This window comes from Coenobita brevimanus, chromosome 96, assembly GCF_032717465.1.
Source record: "Coenobita brevimanus isolate Jiangsu-jjx chromosome 96, ASM3271746v2, whole genome shotgun sequence".
Taxonomy (NCBI): Eukaryota; Metazoa; Arthropoda; class Malacostraca; order Decapoda; family Coenobitidae; genus Coenobita; species Coenobita brevimanus.
This window is the reverse complement of record NC_137049.1, coordinates 14,316,787-14,322,681: the sequence shown is the minus strand read 5'-3', so window position 1 is coordinate 14,322,681 and position 5,895 is coordinate 14,316,787.

Genomic DNA, 5,895 nt, shown 5'->3' with positions numbered 1-5,895 from the left:
CTCACAAAAGATATATTGAAAAAACGCAAAAAAATGAAATAATAAAACGAAAGAAATCTGAATTAATCCCCGAAATAATCCCATGCGACTCACTATGCAAAAATCCGTGCCAAAATCCTAAATCCGAAAATTAATGGTGTGATGGAGGGAGTGAGCGAAACTAGAGGAGGACTGAACGAAAATAAAAGGTGCTAATGAGAGGAAATATGTGAGCTGTCTTTAATTTTCAAATATTTCATTTATTTTCTTTATCCTGACTTTTTTTTCTTTCTTTAATAAAATACAATGTTCTTTTTCTTTCCCTTCTCTCTCTCTCTTTTTTTTTTTTTTTTACTCTGAGTCCATTTTACAATCATTCTCTCTCTCTCTCTCTCTCTCTATCCCTCCCCCCTGTACCCAATTACCTACCCACACCTTCCCCCTCTAACCCAATCCTACCTACTTACCTCCATCTGCATCTACTTACCTACTTACATACCTACCAACCGACCTCTTCTCCTTCTTCCCCTTCCTACCAACTCCTCTCCTTCTCGTCTACTCCTACTAACGTTCCTACATACCAAGCTGTCTACTTACACGCACGTTAATTTTCATATACATAAATATTTCTCTCTCTCTCTCTCTCACACAGCCTCTCTATCTATTTATCTATCTATCTATCTACCAACATACTATACCTCTGTTTGGACTCTTTCAAGAAGGGATAATTTTTTTTTCTTCCAATAAAAAAGAAAAAGAAAAGGAAAAAAAATATGCAGCTCCCCCCCCCCTCCTTCTGCCTGCAGCCTCCCAACACAGGCTTCGCTACTGCACCGCTCTGCCAACTACCTACTCCCTCCCCCCACCTTCTACCAACACCCCCCAGGCCTCCCTACCAACACCCACACACTCTACTAACATCCCACACACACACATCCTACCCACACCTCCACACGCACCCTTACCAACACCCCCAGCCCTCCATACCAACACCCACACACACCCTACCAATACTTCACACACTACCAACACTTCACACACACCCTACCACCATCCCACCCCTCGAACCCAACCAACACCCAAACCCTACCAACATCCCCCCCCCCCACACACACACCCATTAATCACACGCACCCTACCACCACCATTCCCACACGCACACCCTACCAACATCCCCTTAAAGTTACACACACACGCCCTACCAACACCCCCTACACCCACAACCTACCAACCCCCCCCAACACACACACCATCAACACCCCATCTCCCTTGCAGGCCTGTGTTGCACTGTGTAACTAGCGTCATTGCAGCCTACACCACCCACCTGCCGCCACTACCAAACCTTATACGCACATGGCACGAAGGCAATGTGTGTGTGTGTGTGTGTGTGTGTGTGTGTGTGTGTGTGTGTTTTATGCAAGGAAGAAGGAGCCAAAGGACAGAAGCCCGCAAACTGTTCCCTCCAAGAAAAAATAACAAGAGAACAGTCAAATTCAAGATCCGTTCAATTTGAGATGCCAGGACACACTGCGTTTAAGACACTGGAGGTCATAGGCAGTAGGAAATACGGAGAGAGGTAAACAGTTCCAGAGTTGACCTATTGCACACATGAAAGACTGGGAGTAAAGGCTAACTACACTACTGCTGCTAAAATCCCAGCTATGGAGATTATATATATGGAGTCAGAAAGATTTAATCTTGTAGAAAATAACAAAGACTTCCTAAGATATTTAAACTCAAAATTAATGACTTAAGAATGGAGGTCGTAGGCAGAGGGAAAAATCAGGGAGGCTTTGCAGAGACAAGGATGTGTATAAGAAGGGCTGGGGAAAAATGGTTAAGAAAATTGGTTTCTTTCTTTCTTCCTTCCTTCCTCCTTTCTTTGTTTCTTTTTTCCTTCCTTCCTTCAATTTATTATCTGTTATATATTTTACTAATCCTACCATTTAGACTTTTGATGCTCCTGGTATTGTTGTTATTTTTGTTATTGTTGTTTATTTGTGAGATATCGCTAGACGGAGCAGAACCACGCTATGCCACGCCACACTACCTCCTACACACTCCTTTATTGAAAATCTCTCTCTCTCTCTCTCTCCCTCCCTCCTATCCTATCCTGAATCCAAAATCTTCTCCATCCCTCTCCCTCTCTGTGTTCTGTTCTCTCCTTTCCTCCACCCTCTCTACTCTCCTGAATCCAAAATCCCCCCCCCCTCTCTCCGTACCCGCAATCCTGCAGCAAAAATAATGGACATCATATCAGCGAGTTTTACGCCGGGGCAAGGGAGGAGGCGTTTCCGAAAAAATAAATAAAATAAAAACAAATAAATATAAAATACATAAAAATAAACACATACAGGTGAGAATAAAAGTGAGTGGTATTTTATTTCACTACCTGGTTCATCTTTCACACCTGTGGAGATTCGTTACTGCTGCAAAAAACGGTTCGCAAGTTCATTACGGTTCGCAAGTATATTCTGGTTCGCAAGTTCATTAAGCCGGTTCGCAAGTTCATTACGCCCGTTCGCGAGTTCATTAAGCTGGTTCGCAGTGCACAGGGTAGCGTTCCCCAGCACACGCCGCAAGTTTCACAGTGCGCGGAAACTTCATCACGACCCAAACCAGCGACATTACCGAACCTCACCACTGGCACCCATGGGGGGAGAGGAGGGGGGTTGCGCCTCGTATATTCCAACTTTCTCAACGGGGTGGGTGGGGGTGATGAGGGTGATGGGTGGGAGGGGAAGTGGGGATGGATGGAAAGGAAGGGAAAAGAGGGTCCAGGGGAAGAGTTGAGGTGATAGGAGAATGGGAGAATCAGTGGAAGGAATTGGGGAGGGAATTGGTGGGGAAAGGGAAGGGGGAAGGGTGATGTTGGATGAGGGAGATAACAGGAAGACAGGGGGAAGGAAAGACACAGGAGGGTGAAGAGTGGAAGAGGGAAAATGGGGAAAAGGGAAGGGAGGGAAAAACAGCATGGTGGACTAGACGAGGAGAGGAATGAGGGGAGGAGGGGGGATATGTGGCTGGAAGGGAAAAAGGAGGGAGAGAAGGAGATGGGGAGGAGGGAGATGAAGGGGGAGAGGCAGGAAGGAGCAGAGGGTGAACGAGAGGGGAGGAAGGAGATGAAGGTGGGGGAGTGTAAGAAAAAGAGACTGCAGAGTAGAGGAGTGGGGGGGGGGGGGTTTAGTCAGGGAGGTATCGGGGAGGGAGAGAGGGAGGGATAAATGAGACTGTAGAGAGTAGAGAAAGATGGGGGGGATAAACGGAGGGTAGGGGAAAGGTGGAGAAATGAAGGAAGGAAAGGAAAAAATTACTGCAGAGAGAGGGAGGGGGGGGGACTGACAGAGAAGGAATGAGAGGAAGAGGAGACTGCAGAAGTGGCAGAGAGAGAGAGAGAGAGAGAGAGAGAGAGAGAGAGAGAGAGAAGGAGGAGGCTGAAGAGGAAGAGAGGGAGGGGAAGGGGGGATGGACAGCGGAAGAAACTCGAAAAGCTGAGCATGAAGAAGAGGAGAGGGAGGGAGGGAAGGAGAAGAAAAGGGGGGGGGGAGAAAGGGGGAGGAAAGGAGAAATGACGGAAGGAGAAGAAGAGGGGAGGGAAGGAGAAGAAGAGGGGAGGGAAGGAGAAGAAGAGGGGAGGGAGGGAGAGGAACTGGGAAGGAAAGGGGAAGTTGGGGGAATTACTAGGGGGAGGTGGATGGGGGGGGAGAGAGATGGAGGAAGAAGGGAAGGGGAATGGAAAGAAGGCGGAAAGGATGAAACTGGAGGAGGAAGAGATGGGAGGAGGCGGGAGGGAAGGGAAGGAAGATTGGGAGGAATGAGGGAGGGGTAAAGGAGAAGGAAAATATAGAGACTGTGGAGGAAGGGAGAAGGGAGGAAGAGGAAGAAAGGAAAAAGTGGAAGGGAGAATTAGCAAGGAAGGAAGAGGAAGAAGGGAGAAGACATACACTCACTCCCTTCAGTTCCTGGTACCAACCCCCCCTCTTTCTCTCCCTTCCCCCCCATCGTCTCCCTCCCTCCTAGTTTTCCTCCCCTCCTTCTCCTAAGTCGCTCTCTCTTCTCCTTCCCTCCACCGTCTCCCCTCCCCTTTTCCATCCTCCTGCTCTTCTTCCTCCTCCTCTCATTCTCCCTTCCCGTCTACCCTCCCTCACTGTCTCCTCCTCCACCGTCTCTCTCTTTCTTTCTCATACTTTCCCTCCCTCCCTTCTCGAAGTCTCCTCCCTCCCTCCTATCACCGTACACCCTTATGCCTTCATCCCCTCTACTTTTCTTTTTCTCCCTCCCTCTTCCATCTCTTTCATTCCCTCCCTCCCTCCCTCTTCTTTCCTTCTCCTTCATTCCCTCACTCCCTCTTCCTTTTCCTTCATTCCCTTCCTCCATATTCCTCCAATCCCTCTTCCTCCTCCTTCATTCCCTCCCTCCCTTTTCCTTCACTCCCTCCCTCCTTCTTCTTCCTCTCTCCCTCCCACCAGTAACCTGCTTTGGATGGAGACGCAGGGCAAAGCGATCACGTGGGTATGAAATGTGGTGTAGCGGTTCGAAGGTACACATGAGGTCCTGCATACATAAAATACGCACACGATGCCTGCCATGTGCACGGAATACGCCAGCCCCTTCACCCCGAGGAAAGTGGTGTGGTTACGAATGCAATAAGTAGGCTGGTTGTTGGTTTTGTGTGTTAATCATACATTTATCTTCAGTGTAAGCCATTACTAAGCTGTTGAACTTGTAAAAATATGACTCTAAAATAATATTGAACCAAAACTTTTCCTTAAGGGTGACCGTAAGAGACGTGTGTAAATTTTGTGGAAGCAGACAGGTTGCTACTATAAATTTCAATTATTGACAAATTAATAATTAGGCATTAGCCTTTTATTTTCATAGGGGAGGTCGATGCTCTACCTTGTTTTCCTTGTAGCAGTTTCTTTCTTGAAACATGTGGAAAACGATCCGATACTAACGCACTGATTGAACACTAACGACCCTACCCTACCCAGTCACTTGCCTGCTTACTACCTTCTATCCAACTTATAACCCCTTTTTTAATATTTCTCTACACATCATCCTTCCATCTCATCTTTGATTTCATACCTCCACCTTACTCACTACATACTGATTGTCTTTCATTCTCCATTCTCTCCAGGTGACCCGACTACAACTGGGGACCTCTATTCACCTTTAAAGTAACATACACATCAATATCACACACCTCCTCTGCTTCCTCTTTTGTCAGTCAGTCTCTCTATGTAAATCTATACACTCCTCATTGCCACTGCCGCCTAATGACTAGAGTATTTCAATATAGACGAGTCCAAGCTCACTTTCCTACAGTAGGGTAGGGATCACAATACTAGCATGAAGTAAATTTTGAACTTCCATAACCACTTCCAGGAGTGTAACTACACTGTAAAAGTTGAAGAACAACAACCTAATTAGGCCTATTCCAAAATCCAGTGAGTATGAGGGATGGACATACATGACTGTTGTTTGCCATCACAATACTGACATGCAGCACCATAAGAACATACATGCACACAGTTTTTTTTTTTTTTTTTTTTTTTTTTTTTTTTTTTTTAATGCGAGGAAGAAGGAACCAAAGGCCATGAGCCCGCAGTAACAGTTCCCTCCAAAAGAAAAACAAAATACAATAGAGAGCCAAATTCAAGATCCGATCATTTTAAGATGCCTGGACACACTACGTTTGAAAGACTGGAGATCATAGGCAGCAGGAAATACAGACAGAGGGAGACAGTTCCAGAGCTGACCTGTTGCATAAATGAAAGACTGGGAGTAACGGTTAACTCTTGCATTAGAGAGTTGGACAGAAAAGTGATGAGAGTTTGCTGCCAGACGGGTGCTACGTGCCCGTCGTAGAGGTGGAGGAATGCAAGCAGACAGTTCAGAGGAGCAGTGACCATT